We start from the raw sequence: 16,361 nt of genomic DNA on the forward strand, positions 1-16,361 counted from the left end.
TCGCTACTGTATTAGATACTTAAATGTTACTCTCAGTTGGATTAGTCACCTTTAGAATCATGATTATCATATAGGTTTACTCGTGTGTTTTAAATATATACCAATATACCATGTACGAACGAATTGCATTGGTCAAGAGTACAATATACCTATACAAAATTTCAATATTGTTTGCAAATCTAAAAATATGAAACCGTAAATATCATATCGGCGTGTATGAAAAAATAAAAATAAAAATAAAAAGTTAAAAAAAAATTGATCGTTTTCACGTGCGTAATCGGTGCTATTTAGAAAACAAAACGTGAGATTTACGGCCGTACGCGGTGGTCCCCAGTTACACACACACTGAGTGCGAGTGCGTAAATCCACATAATATATATATATTTATTTACATGAGTGTGTATTTGTGTGCTTGTACAAAGCAAAAACCGATCTCTCTCTCTATATATATATATATATATATGTACACATAAATATAGGTATATACATAACTTTGTTTGTGAGTGTGTGTATGACGTGTGTGTGTGTTTATCCAGCACCAGCGCACCTAGAGCTGAGGGTAGTTAACGGTTTCACGTTCGCCCGATTCCCGCCGAGTACGCGCGCTCCTATCGCGCCACCGACGCCGTCGTCGTCTCGAGGCAAATAGACCAGTGACTAATTCGGAGCCATCGCGGTTCGACTTGGGTTCGGCGTGGTATCTCGTGGTTAGGTCTTCACGGTCGTCTTCGCGATTAAGACATTATTACTATATAGTCGTGCGTAACTCAACTTGCCGGACATCGCGTCGTTTCGTGTGCTTAACATATTTTGAGTAAATTATTTATATTGTTTATGCGATTGTCGTCTCGACTGGACCTCTGTTGTGCCATGAATAGACCGTCGTGTATATTGTAGTTTTTTTTTTTTATTTGCTTGGATTACTATTCTAATTTATTTAATTCCATCCGATCCGCTGTGCACCAATAATCGTATTGACTTTATTTTTATTTTTGTACAATACTTGGTGATTGCCCATCACATCACAAACGGTTGTCTTTTGAATAAAGTGCCGGCGAGTTGGATACAATTGGTAAGTATATAACAATAACGAGCGCTTTAAACAATAATTCCACGGAACTGTATACCTACACGTTATATTACTTTTAAGTAATAGTATTATTATAGTTAGCAAGTCGATACTTCATATTATAATAGAGGCCTTGGCGTTTAACATACTCGTACATGCTTTTGCCTGATATAAGTTATAAGAAGGATATGATAAAACAAATTGATACTTGAAATATTTTTTATTTTTTATGGAACCATAATCAATAATATTTAATATACGATCATGGCTAGACAAATATCTAAATCGGTAAAAAAAAAAAATTAAAATTCTATTCAAGATTGTAATCCCTCTAAATTCAACAGCATCCTGGTATCAATGATTTAAGGAATATTCAAGCCAGCGTGATTGTTTAACAAGTGACTTATAGAGTTGCGTGCGGGGTAACGCATAATATTTTAGATGGAAAAAAATTGACCTGTCTGCCAAGTGATAAGAAAAATCTGAGAAATGTTCAGAATTCGCAACTGATATTATTATATATACACGTATTATAATATTTTATGGATGCTGTCGTGTTCGGTGATAAATTGTTTCGCAACTTTTTAGTGTTTCGGTTTTATTGCGGTTAAACCGACGGTGACGCTACATACCAACATAGCGGGTAGGTGGCTCCAGAACCACGTTCTAACAAACAGGAAGTACAGTCGTTGATTTGCTTCCTAGAATATTGTGTAATCCACGGTGTCTGTACAACTCGGCAAGTTCGATTTTGGTTGTAGACGATATAGTCTGTCATCGCTGTGCAGTTAAACGTACCTATGCAAATAAGACGCAACTGTATCAATGAGTATACATCAGCTATAGGGGTGTCATACTTTGAGATTCTCCACTGTGACGAGGGTGTTGTAGATGTGTTTAACAGATGGTTAATATTTTATTTATTTTTTATTCATACCATAAGTAGCCTTTTTTCGGTTTATTACGTTTGCATTTCTTTTTTTTTTTTTTAAATGTTATTGTATGCTCGTAAAAGTTGCCTCTGTAAATCATTTTCACTACGTATTTCAAATGGTAATATTTTGAACGCAAGTTTAACTAACCTATATGAGTATATATTATATGGGTTCATAGAGCCTTGATATTCATTCAATAAATTAGCTTGACATTGTAATTATTTTATTTTAATATAACTGATAAACGTTATTAATCACGACGTTATTCATGACGTATAGGTATATTTTATGTATACAAATTATTGTTAATAGACACAATATTGTTATATTCGTTTGTTTCTAATGTTAATTCTTCTCGCATTCAGGTTTTTCATATAATACAAACAATAAAATACACAAAAGTAAAGCTACAAAAGTTTTCACTTTTTAATTTCACGTCTCACTATTTCGTAACTTACACTAGGTATTATATTTCTAGAATTAAAATTATATTTCTGATTATTGTTACTCAGATTTAAAACTTTAAATTAAATTTTTTAAAGAATAAAAACTTATACTTAACTGAAATTAAATATTATCAAACATCATACCCAAACTCAAAGTCGAATTTCTATATATTTGTTTTTAATTTACAAAAAAAAAGTATTACAATAATTCCATGTTTTTTTTTTACCTATTATTATTTAATATTGATTTAAGTTAAATGCAATATTATTTAATAAATAATAAATGTTTTGAATAAAGTAAAAATAATTTATATGCTAAAATATATCCAAGCAATGTTTATAAGTAGTATTATAACATATATTTTTCCCAAAATGTGTGTATGTATACCACTAAAACTTTTTACAAGTAAAAACAAATGATAATATATTGATGGATTCAAACAAATACAAAGATAATGGCTATATTTTAACAACGAATTATTAGGAAGTAAACAAAAAGCAGTAGGTATAATGGTGTATATCATTATAAACTTAAAAACAATGATAAATCATCGAATTCAAAACTTAATACTTAGCAGAGCTATATTAAAAACAAGCTTACAGAGATTTTTTAGTAAATGGTCGTCAAGTGTTGGTTAGCGTTCTTTACAATAAGTCATGGAAACTTATGAAAAAACTGAAAACCATATTTTAAGAGAAGTAAAGAACTAACTATACTTGATTTATAACTAATATAATAGATGGAGGTCAGGGGATCATGCAAATTTGAAAAAATGCTATCTGTCCTTAACTTTATCAAAATTGAGAGTTAAAATAATACTTATTAAATTGAAACTAGGATAAAAAAATTAAAAAGGAATGATGTAGAATAACTTAGAAATACGAATAAGGAATAGCAGAATAAGGTATAATAAAAATAAAAAATAAAAAATAATTACAATTTTATAATTAGGAGATAGGTATTAGTATAATATTTATTATATAATTGTAATATTATAATATGCACAAATTATTTAAACACACTCTCATATATTACTTAAAGCTATGTGGTATTCAAACCGTTATTTATTAATTTTCTCGGAGTCTAAAATACATAAATTATGTTTCACGTAACAGCCATATTATTATAAAACTTAAATCTTTAAAATTAATATTTAATTACGTTTATTAATAATCATGCAGTAATACAATTGAAAGAAAGTTATGAACTATCGTGAATGAAACAGTCTCAAAAGAATAAATTAATAAATTAAAGAATCGAAATATATTTAATTAAGTTAATTAAATACGGTCATGCATGCTTATATTGAACTATATAATTTTAAAAGATTGAAAACATGCCACACATTTTATACGATTGTTAAGAAATCAAAGTTTAATTTACTTTAAGTGGTTGTCAGCACTTGACAGACAGTTAGGAATTCTTACTGACAGCTACTTAATGTAATTTTCTCATAAAATATTGTGATAAATACCACATTTTCTTACTATTACACGCAATGGACCCCAAAAAAAATATGCTCTACTCAAAAAACTATATTTAACACATTATTTAATCATAACTATACGTAATAAAAAATGGGTATGCCATTTGGTATTATTCGATGTTCAACTATCAAGACGCGGTGCACATTATAAGGTCACGGTTACGGATTTGAAAGATACAGTTATATCATAAAGGTCGACGTTATTTATGATAAATCTCAAAGAGTTAAAATAGCGTTATAAGATATTGCTATAAATGTGTAAAAAAAAAAATACTGTCAGAAACGTTTAAAGTTATTTGCTCATTTAATTTGTATTGCAGAGTAGACAGTAGCAATTTTGGCATTAATTTTTCGACAAAAGCTTCAAACACGATTTTCAAGCCAATATCAACACTATCGCTATTGACAAAACTCCATCACTCATGTATATTAACATTGTATTATTTTGAATATAAGTATGCTCTTGAAAAACTAAGTCAATTAATCAATAGTATTCTATGTGGTTTATTTCACACTAAATCCACATTTAGGAGTAAGTTTCGTAAAGTTAAATCGTACACCAGCATTGAGGGCTATTAGAAAATGTTGATTGACGATGAAAATCATAGCCCACATAATATTATATCATAATCATTACATCTTTATAATTTAGGGTAAATACGTGATCACTTTTCGTTAAAATAACATAGAAATGAAAAAACCAACATATCTCAGTTTATTGAACCAAAATAACATATTATACATATATATTTTTTTAATGACGTGAGTTGGATTCTTTTGTAGAATCTATGGTTGTGAAACCGCTGGTGGAATCCTAAGCGAACTGGCATGATCACATTCTGAATGAACGCTGGTGGAGAATAAGTAATGCCCTTCGGACAATAGGGCTCCAATATATATTGTATAATATGAGGTTTTTTATTTTCTTTGGAATCAAGTGTGCATCTAAAAGAAAAATAAGAAAACTAGCTAACAATGCTAAGAACAAATATATGTATAGTGTATACATATTATACACAGTAAAAGTAAATTGCGTTACCTACAAAATCATTAACACATCGGTAGTAGTACTGTAATAATGCGTATACTATTATCATATTAGTAGTTTACTATTATTTACCTATCAAACTATCATTTACAATGATTGTAATAATTTAAAGTATAATGCATTTATTTTATATAAGCATACTATAAAATATAAATCATTTACCTGTATAATATATTGTTTTAATTTACTATTAAATTATACATTGTGTGTTTTTTTGTTGTATATCATTCATATTCTAAGGTTAGGTTACACATTTACAACTTGACCGATTTAATTCCAATTGGTACCTACTTGGTCCATAGTTTATTTTTATTTTTATTAATACTCTATAATTCGACCAGGAAGGTAGGTATTTAGTAATGTTTGGTTATTTTCTCAGGACTTGGTAAAATCCGGTTTTGGGTAGGTTCGGTTTATATTATAGTTTGGAACTGTAATATAATATTACTCTCCGTTTTTGAACTTCGTGAGAACGTTAAATAAGGTTCGAATCAAAACTATCTCCAGTGAAGTTTCAGAAGTTTGGTTACAACTTTTCGTGACGCCCGTGCACACAATGTAGTCATATGTTTTGTAGTCCATAGAGTAAAAAAAATTGTTTTACAAATAGTTATTTTAATATATTTAACCATGTTTCTATTTTTTATATTATAGTAACCGTGAAAAAAAAATATTGTTGTTGGTTGAATGTGGCAATACGTCAATTATTATGCAACACTACACATATGATCTTAGTTTGATTTAGGTTCTTATTATGTTCATCCCCCTAGACATAATACTCATCAATTATCACACGCTCATCTAATTTTATTTACATCACTGTAGGTCAGTAGTACTGGTGTATTGTGTATCACATTTGAAGAAAAGTCTCAGCACATTCAGAAAATAATTCATAGCAGATGATGAGTTCAGTTATCAGACTTGCTTGCGTTTCTTCAATATTTTGGGTAGTTTTTCCTTATCCTTAGAAAAATGAAATATTACATTTTTGAAGTACAATAAGCAATTCATTTTAATATTTAAATGGCCTATATTATATTTTCGGAGCATTCCTTTTACCCAAACAAGTATATTAATAGAAAAATATTAAATATACCATTATTGTTAAACTGATACATTCCTTTACATTCTTTGCTTCATTCAGAATTTAAAAATTAATTTAACAATATGCATTACCTATAAGAATGTACAATAAGAAAATTTTGTTGCAATTAGTATACATGAATAGAATGCAAATTTGTAATTACAAATATGCAAGACGACCAATTATTTGTGTAAAAGTAAAATTTTCAGTCAAACACAATACCTAAATTAATTAATACATTCATAGTTCCTACAAATAACTCATATATTATAAGTATGGTTTACGCTTATTTGAATTCTGACACCCTTTTTTCAAATAAAAGAAGATATAGCCATATAGGTAATAGATATTGAAAGGAATCAATATAAATGTACAACGGCCAAATTGACAAACCAAAAGTGGTAAATTAATAATGCTATTGAAATGTTTTTTAAATCATTTGAATCTACATGAATGTCGTCTTGAACCTACTTAAAGTGCTGCAACAAAATACTGAAGTAGTTGCCTTACACAAAATTAAAAAAACTAATCCAAACGTTTTTCTTAAGTCATTACGTTAGCAATATTCGGCGTGTTCAATTATATATTTAAAAAATAAAATAATAGTTTTGATAATTCTAAATCCATTTAGACTTTTTTTTCACTATGAAAAATCGAATTTAGTTCGAACGAATAAAAAAAATGTCTATCAATAATAATTCAATGGGGCAGTAACTGCAGACCGACTTCACTTTATATCCACAGCTACACAACTGCTAATGGTATTGCCGTATAATATACCCTGGTAAGGGTATCCATTATTGCAAATCTACTATCTATAATAAGCGACCGAGATCGGCCTGTAACTGGGACTTCCGGCAGAAGCTAACCCGTTTCACATACTGCACACGGCGCACATGTAGGTACGTACTCGGAGTGAGCGCAGATGGGCGTGTGGGTGCAAAGGGGTCACCTCCAGTGTTTATCTGCGGGCTGACATTAATTTCGACGTTGGCTGATAATGAATGACAGCTATTGCTTTTAGCCCAAGACCGGGTAATTAATCACCCGTCTATTCGGACCCGATGATTTGGATCCTTTCCGTCAAAACTAGCTACGTGGCAGCTGTATCGGGCGTCGGCGGCATCGTCGTCGTCGACCCAATCGCGTACCCCGCGGAACACCCTGTTGGCTGTTACGTTCCAAATTTTTATTCCAACTGCGGTGCGCGCGCGCGCGTACACGTCGTATTAAAAACGTGTCCAGGCAGATGGTGCGGGCAATAAATTTCTTGGCCCCGGTGAGTATAAAACCGCTGAAAAACCATTAAAAGTTCAACGGGAGGACTTAAATCACCGCGAACTCTGAAAACCCGTCGACACACGATAACAATTTTGGCCCGACTCCATTGACCACAATACCCACCGACCGACTCGAAACGCTGAAAATATAAATAAATGCCATACATTGCCGAGGTTTTGTTGAAATTGAAAAAATAGCTCGTGTCCACCATTTACCACGCAGATTTATGTCTTTAGGCTAGTGACTAAGTGGATCATATCTACGCAAAAGGTTACGTACAAATTACGCCATAACATGGACTTAATACTTTGGCAAGACGCTTGTACACAACTTGCTGTATCTCACACGATTAATATCCCTTTTGTTTACAATGTGGAAATAATTAATAATAACAATTATTACGTATTCTTGGAAAGTTGTATTGAACGAATATAGCAATTAATATTTATTATGATTTATGATGTATTATATTTATTACATGTATTGTGTGGGTGATACGAATGACCTTACTTATGGTTTCAGTGATTTTTTTTTTTTGATAAAATATTTTAAACAAATGATTGAAGTAGGTACACAACAGTGAAAATTATTCATATTAATCAATATATTTTAAAATATTGTTTTCACATTTTAATAAATAAATATATTATATTAATGTTAATACACTGAAAAATATGACTTATATTTTTATTTTTTTAAATTATTGTTACCTTACTTAATTAGGCATTATAATGTACATATAATATTTAGCATCGTTTTATTTATATAAATGAATATAATATTAAAATAATCAACAATATTAGTACATTTTACAAAAAAAAAACAATAACTTTGTTACTGGGCAGATTTTTATAAATAAATAAATTAAAACTATTTAACAATAATTTTCTTATTTTACAATTAATCTGTAGATTTTGGTAATAAAAAATTTAAACATTTTAAGACTGGAATGAATTGTAATGGAAAAAAATCACCTGCATTATTAATAAATTATCATATATACCATGAATAATAATAATAATTATTATTATTATTAAACTGAACAAAATTTTCTAACAATATTTTTATTTGTTGAGAAAAATGTATTTATAATCTATACAGTATGATACAATATATATGTTTGATAGCTCATTAGATTCATACTATTAACGGAGAAATAGAAATGCTCTCAGCAGAGTCACCTGACAAAGCAATTCATTTTTTATTCGTGTTTTGTTGTCTTATGTGTTCAACAATTCCTTGGGCCATTGTATTTTGAGTCTTTTCGGTATTTGTGTGGCTGAGGATAATTTTTGATTAATGAATTCGTATGAGAGTGTAGTTTTGAATAGAATTTAGGGTAGTAGGACTTGGCTTATATAATTTATTTACATTTGAATATAAATTATATATAATACATACACTGGTGGCTATTACAAAGTTCTAGTGAAAAATAATATTATACAATGTTATAAGTTAAGTAATATTAAGTTATTTTCAAAAAACTAATTCAATGCTGTATTAAACTAAACATGCATAAATAATCTAAAGAATGATATTATATGCTGACAACATGTCACGCAAAATGTACAAAAAACAAATACAAATAAAAATATTTGGAGAGTTGAATGGTTTCGTAAGGTCCACAGGCTAAATTGTATAGTATTTTTATCTAGCTTATATAAATGGAACGGTTTTAAAAGAAATTCAATAAAATGGTATGTTACTTAATAATAACGCCGGCACTGTCACACGTATGACCTAACTGAAAAGAGGTACCTATATAATACAAATTTCACAAAATAAATTATAGTTCCTTCAGTTCGTTATGAATATGGGAATGGTATTATGTTGAGAACCCCTATTATAATGGTAATCTTTAATCGTGGATTCGATAGTAATACCATGTGCAGTTGCATCGATTACCTTAATACATTGAATAATTATGTTCACTAATAAACTTATATGGTAGATTAATTGTTTAATACAAATTAAAAACTATCATGACTTAATGTAATAATTATACGAATATAGCATATAGTATCTATTATATTTATATAATTTGTGTTATGTTTGATAAAATTTAAAGACGTAAAGAGATTGATTTTTAGATTTAGAAATGTTTTATAGTATTCAACAATCATAAGTTGACAATTTTATTCGATTGCCATATAAGTAGGTTCAGTTACTATAAATATTTTTATCATCCAGTTATTTGAGGTAAAAATATAAATTTTATAGACGTTCTATAGCCGAGGATTTCAAAGTACACGAATTTTAATCATTGACCACTTTTAACAAGTTTTAATAACTTTCACGTTTTAAATTTTTTTTTATTTCACGCCTATTGTTTGAAAAAAAAACATTTTAGAAGAGCGAGGGAGGACATAATAAATTAGAAAGTAAAAGTTTTATTTATACTTTACACTTTACTCTATAATCAACTTAAATAAAATAAACTGTTTGTAGTATATTGAAATAAAAATATATTCTTAAAACCAATAACAGTAAATTATTTCATAAATTATTGTAAAACAATTTTTCAACAAGTAAATATACACGTAGGCTGAAATATTATAATACATTCAAATGAAAACAGGAATATTCTTGTGTAAAAGACATGTAGTATTTATCCCTAAATCCGCGTAGTTACTAATTTGTAGTTACATACGAAGCACATGTACTTTTTTATTCAACTTTAAGCCCTTGAAAAATAGCTGATTATTTTATTTTTATTATTCGTACCAAATACCTATTAAAAACTTATTTCTAATGTGTTGAATCTTGGGACTATAATTATTTAATAATACGGTAGTTATATATTTTTGCTTAGAACGTTATGAGTAATAATACAAAATGAAATTAAATGAATAAATTGAACAATAAATAATTATAAAATTAACAAAACTAATATTGATAAATAATATATATATATATATAATAATAATTGTATATATAGTGTTGACGAATATCAAAGGGTGACGTTTAATTCAATTTAAATACAAACTAAAAGACAAGATGAGCATTTTAATTAATTAGTTAGGTGTTTCAACTTAAATAATGCTAACGAATTATTATTTTAATTTAGTAATTCATTTTTCTGCAGCTCAAGAACTTAATAAATATTTGTTAAATATAAAAAACAAATAGTAAATATCATATTGCTTAATTACATAATACTTTTAATAAATTTTTCCTCAAATGGTTGTTAACATAGTCGAAAATAATTTCCAATCTAAAATTGAACGATTATACAGACACACAGTATCCATGTACCAACTTTATTCTTATTAATTTAAAACCTGAAATATTTATCCGATATTTCAAAAATAATATATAAATTGATTTAAAGTTTTAATGATTACATAAAATATGGTACACAATATTTATTGTTTGAATGATAATAAACAAAAATAAACTTGTTTTCATGGCCAGTTTAGGTACCTAATCAAAAAGTCGGACTGGAGGAAATTACTTTATAGAGCAATGAGTTTAAAGTTAAATCAGAAATTGTTAAGTATAAAATAACAATATGTTTTCTCCAAAAATTTAAGACCATTCTCGTAAAGTCGTTGTGAATAAACCAAATTAGGTAATTCATTTAATTTCATAATTTAAACTGACATTAAATTATAGTACGAGATTATAATAAAATTTATGTTTCTAAAATATATAAAAAAACAATTTTTAAATAGGTTCTAACTTTTGAATTTATTGTAATAATATTATGATCAATTATTAGTATATAAATTATAATTAAAAGGTATATCTATATATTTGAGGTAATAATATTTATGTTCCTGGGATTTATTTAAATACAAAATAAAAGTTTTTGTAAACATAACTTAAAAAAGGTACCATGAAAATATTGAGGCTTACTTGAATGTGTAGACTAGTAGTTTTGTGTATGAGCTATAAAAAAGCAATAATTGAGAAAATTTGTTGGGATTTCGTTGTGAAAATAAAACCGTTGTAGGTTTTTTCTTATTCTGAATTCCTTTAAAAATTCGTTGAATATTGTTTTCAATGACTTCAAAAACACATTATCATACTCTATTCATATATTAGATATAGGTACGTGTACAACCCTTGCACGTCGATTATTCTAACTATACGTGATTCACCTTTAGTATATTTAATGCAAATTTTAATTTTATTTAAATATTTAAACATTTTAAATTACGTCACTCGCTGGTTATACGCTTTTAAATGCAATTTAAAATGCTGAACGCGAGTGACACACATTATTTACACATACTATCGATAGCAGGTCAATAGGTTTAACCAACTGTTTTTGTTTTAGACCAATTTTAGCTGTCACAAAATTTCGTTTTTTTTCATCGGACATATTTATGGACTATGGTAGACGCGCCATTGTGGCTTTGTACAAAGTAATTCATTTAACACAGTTATTTTACCGGAGGCAAACATTCATTTTTGATAAATGTACAAATTAAAAAAAAAAACCTGGTACTTGATACTAACTTAACACAATTCATTTTAAGGTTTATGGTTTAATTTATTTACTGCGCAGCGTTCTTATACATAACGCGGTATATTAAACCATGTTTCTTTTTGAAAGTCAAACAAGTTTAATTTAACACGGTTATTTATAATTTATAATGTACCTATACGTATATATAGGTCACAGATTTAGTGAATCTGGTCCACAAAGTTCGTCATTATCACGTGTACTCATATCGTTATTGCCTATTTTGATTTTAAAATATGCGCGTTGGTCACAAATGGTGTTTTGAATTATAAATATTATGGCAGGAACGTATAATATATGAATAAGAGCTTTATAAAGCAATTTTGATGTCTGTCATTCGGGTTTCTGCTTCCAAACATTGGGCGTAGAGTCGTTAAAGAGAAATGCTTGCCTATAAAACAATGCAAATCCCGATTTTTTCGCTTGAATAAATATGCAATTGCGGAAACCCTGTACGGTTATTTCACTCTTCTTTCCCTCTACGCGTAACGAGTTAAATGGATAAATTATTGATGATCATATGAATAGAGAGACCTACAAAGCGACTTAGGCACTCACAATATTTGATTCCGTTGTAGGTATACGATAGGTTTAAGCACATACAGAGATCACTATGTTATGAATAAAAAATATTACACCATGCACTTCAAAAATGTCCTAGTTGTGTTTTTAGTTTAAAAAAAGTCCTAAACCTACATTTTTTATTGTCTATGGTTTAAGTATTTTGAAAATTTAAAGCTTAAAACTTATTATCTAGCCTATTGCTTAACATTTTTTTCTTAAAATAATACAATTAAAAATAATACATAAAAGAAATACTTGTACAAACTGCATTACATAAGACAGCTAAATGAAACACTTCTAATAAGTATTAAAATTACATTATGAAAAAATCTTTTTGGCAACTTTATACCATTAGCACTTAATATCGTTTCCTATTATAATATGTAATCATTTCAGAATTAAAAAATTTTAAATTAAAATGTCCAAATTATTTTTTATTTTTTCTTAATTTACTATTCATTTTATTCAAAATTTGTATTATTTATTCAAGTTAATCATGTTTTAATGCATCTAATACTAATTACAATATATATATTTTTAAAGTTATGAAATATGGTGAGATATAGTGGAGATATTTTTAATTTACTATTTTTTTGTAATTTTATTTAAATTATATGGTATCAGCCGCCGCTTATATTATAGTTTAGCAGTATGTATTGTAATTTGTAGTAGTCAATCAGCAGTTGACAAGGATTATTTAATCATTTTTATCAGAAGATGAGTGCATACTTTGTTAGCTTAATGTTCTATGAAACCTATTACCCTACAGTGAAGTAATGCTATGTTGAGAAATGTTTATCTAAAATCCAAATACTTGTTGTGTAATTCTTGGTTGACATAGCCTTATTACTTATTACCACAGTAAGTGAAGACACTACGTATACGCTTTAGAAACATATTCGAATAGTTTAAACCGTATATAATATGATATAATAATGTTTTTAATTGAAATTAAGTCTATATAGTACTAATATCTGTATTAAAAAAAAAATTAAAACCGCAAATCCTACAAAAAATTGAAATATAATCGTTACAAAAATGATGTTATAGAACTATAAATAATCAAATTTAATATGATATAGGTACTTTATTATTTTAATCAACAAATAAAACTGTTATACTTATAAAGTTCTTCTTGAATCCCAATGGATGGACTCGTCTAGCTTTCTTTACCTCAGTATAGGAGAGTAGAATATAGTTCGGTGTAAATGTGTGATGATGGGATATTATAATTGGGAATGATAAATTCAATGATAAATCATCACATTTGAGCGAAGATTGTTTGATATAGCGCTTTCCGACTTTCAACATTTCCCGGTTATCTGTATTATGTTTCAAGAAAATATTGAGAAAATCGAAAAATTACTTGTTCAAAGTACTATCCAAACTCGATTTTCCACCCTTTATGATACTAACCGAAGCATTGCGAGTTATCCTTTTACCCGGATAAGTGTTAACCATAAAAGATAATAATAGGTACACAATAAAGGTACCGTTCTAAAAGCAATAGATCTTTACTACACTATGAATCTTAAAATTATGCACATGATATCTCTATATAATACTATGCAGGTTGGAGTAACCTAAACTAACCCTCCCCAAAAAATATAAATACTCCACAAGTCAAGTCAATTGTATGCCTACTGTAAACTAATTATTAAATATTAAACTGATAGCCGTCAACCAAAATCAACCATATTATACGCATGTCATGTTTAAAGGATATAATTTAACACTGCGATGTAAAAATATTGCATTATACGAATTATAGGGAGACACAGTGTTGTAATAGTTAATGTTAAAAATCGTTTTTATTTGCAGATAAATATAAATAAATTGATAATAGATCATAATACTCGTTTGATATTAATAATAATTCAAGAACTACTCAACAATATTGTGACATAATAAAATAGGTAAATATACTATATTACAGCAGAGTTGTGGATGCAGACCATTTTTAATGACTTCGATGCCAACCACATTAAAAGTGCATTTCAAGAAAGACAGCGTTTGTGTGTGTGCGCGCACACGTATATTGTGAATGATAATAATTAATAACGCGTGTAACTTACCTTCGGTTATCACCACGTGTCATATTATGTCTCGTAGTCACAATATAATGGCATGGTCGCTGACGTGTTGATGATTGATTCACGTGCACGTCATTTTCAACTGAATTTCAAGTCTTGCAGGTGTTTTTTGACGGCACGAGTAATTTATTCAGACAGCCGCCGACTGTCTGGATTTCGGATTCTTGCATGGCTACGATCTTCAACAAGCATAATGATCACAGACCACCAACAACTCCACCATCGTCGTATATTTAGTTAAACTCACGAATGAGACCGTTGACCTTTCGGTGGTTTACACGATGACAATGTTAATGTCAACCGAGGAGCAAAGTGTACATCAATTGCGGTCCATCGTATATCGCTCGCACTATACCGTTGACCACACTTCAATCGCGGGTCCGAGTGCTGGTTGATTCGGCACCGACCGTGGGGACAAGTCGACTGGTGTCAAATCTGAAGATCGACTGAGGGGAGGGTCATTAAACTTTGAATACGACTCTCGACACGGGCTCTCAGCCTCGGTTTAATATAAACTATTTGATTTTTTTTTACCCGTAATATTCATTTTTTTTTTTTTTGGTTTAACGCTAATTTTCCAATTGTATTGCTTCAGATACAATTATAATATTATAATATATAAAGCCAAGGTCCGCAGACTGCAAGTTCCACTGGCAAAAAAAACACAAATACCGGTGATCAAGTATGCACTCGGTTATAGCTTACAGCTTTTGACTTCAGGTTTTCAGAGCATCAAAGGGCACTTATTTGTAGGTTATTATTTTTCGATGCATATTATATTGGTGCATAGTAAATTGTATAATTGTATTTATATATCGTTTAATAATATTATATCATCACGTCTAAACATGTTTTCCGCGGAGACCTGTGTTTGGACCTCTTACCAATATTTGCTCGTTATTATTGTCGTCCGTTGTCATTGTTTCGGCGTTGTCACGATCGTCCCTCATCGGTTATTTGTTATTCATTTGACGTCCCTTTAACGGTTATTGGAGTGGTGGCTCTGAAAAGAATATTTTCGTACGTATCTCTACATAATATAAATCCTTATACACGTACTTACTATTCTTATAAATCCTCAATGTAGGTATATATAATCGTATGGACAATATGTTACTATTACAGTAATAAATATAGGACATAGGTTGTAATAAAAATATATATCTATGTATATTTCATAAAAAGTCCAAATTATGTGTAAATATTTTTTATTTTTTGTAACCAAACCATAAAAATGAAAATTTCGTTTACAATAAGTTTCAAAAATACCTATTGGCATTATAATAATTATGTAATAAAAAAATAATATATAAATATGAATACATTTCATAAAGTGAACAGACACTGCCGTTTCATGTTGTTATTCAATAATTTCACCGATGTATAAGGTATTAAATATTTATGTATATGTACCGTGCGTCAAACAAATATAATATTTTATATAATATAATGTAGTATATTATACCAAAACATAATATGTATTGGCCTAGTGTACCACACATTATTCATGACTGTCCCTTACATTTTCATATCAATTATAGAAAACTAAAAAAAAATAATGTTTCGAATCGCGGATTTTTATGTCTATATGTATCTTCAAACAATATGCTGAAAAAAAACTAATCTAACATTTTTAGTGTATTATGATATTATATTCTCTAAATATTTTGAATATTTATTAAAATATCATCCATACGATTTACAATTAAAACACGATATTATTATATAGGTGAGTATACAAATATTATTAACACTTATGAAATATTATGTATAAATGATACGAAATATCCATATTATACATATATAATATATATATACCATAGAACTGATATTATTTAGGGATTTATATTTCATTTTTTTTCTAAGTAGGTAGTCAATTTGGG

General features: G+C 28.6%; 1 protein-coding gene across 1 annotated transcript in view; it reads left to right on the forward strand.

Moving 5' to 3' along the window:
- Window positions 1-636: 636 nt before the first annotated feature.
- The window catches only part of LOC111035477 (basement membrane-specific heparan sulfate proteoglycan core protein-like), a 144,674-nt gene continuing 128,949 nt past the window's right edge, over window positions 637-16,361 (forward strand). The window contains exon 1 of the mRNA XM_022317119.1: window positions 637-1,072. The gene's annotated coding sequence lies outside the window, so the exon portion shown is untranslated. The remainder of the gene's footprint in view (window positions 1,073-16,361) is intronic.

This window comes from Myzus persicae, unplaced genomic scaffold (assembly GCF_001856785.1).
Source record: "Myzus persicae strain clone G006 unplaced genomic scaffold, MPER_G0061.0, whole genome shotgun sequence".
Taxonomy (NCBI): domain Eukaryota; kingdom Metazoa; phylum Arthropoda; class Insecta; order Hemiptera; family Aphididae; genus Myzus; species Myzus persicae.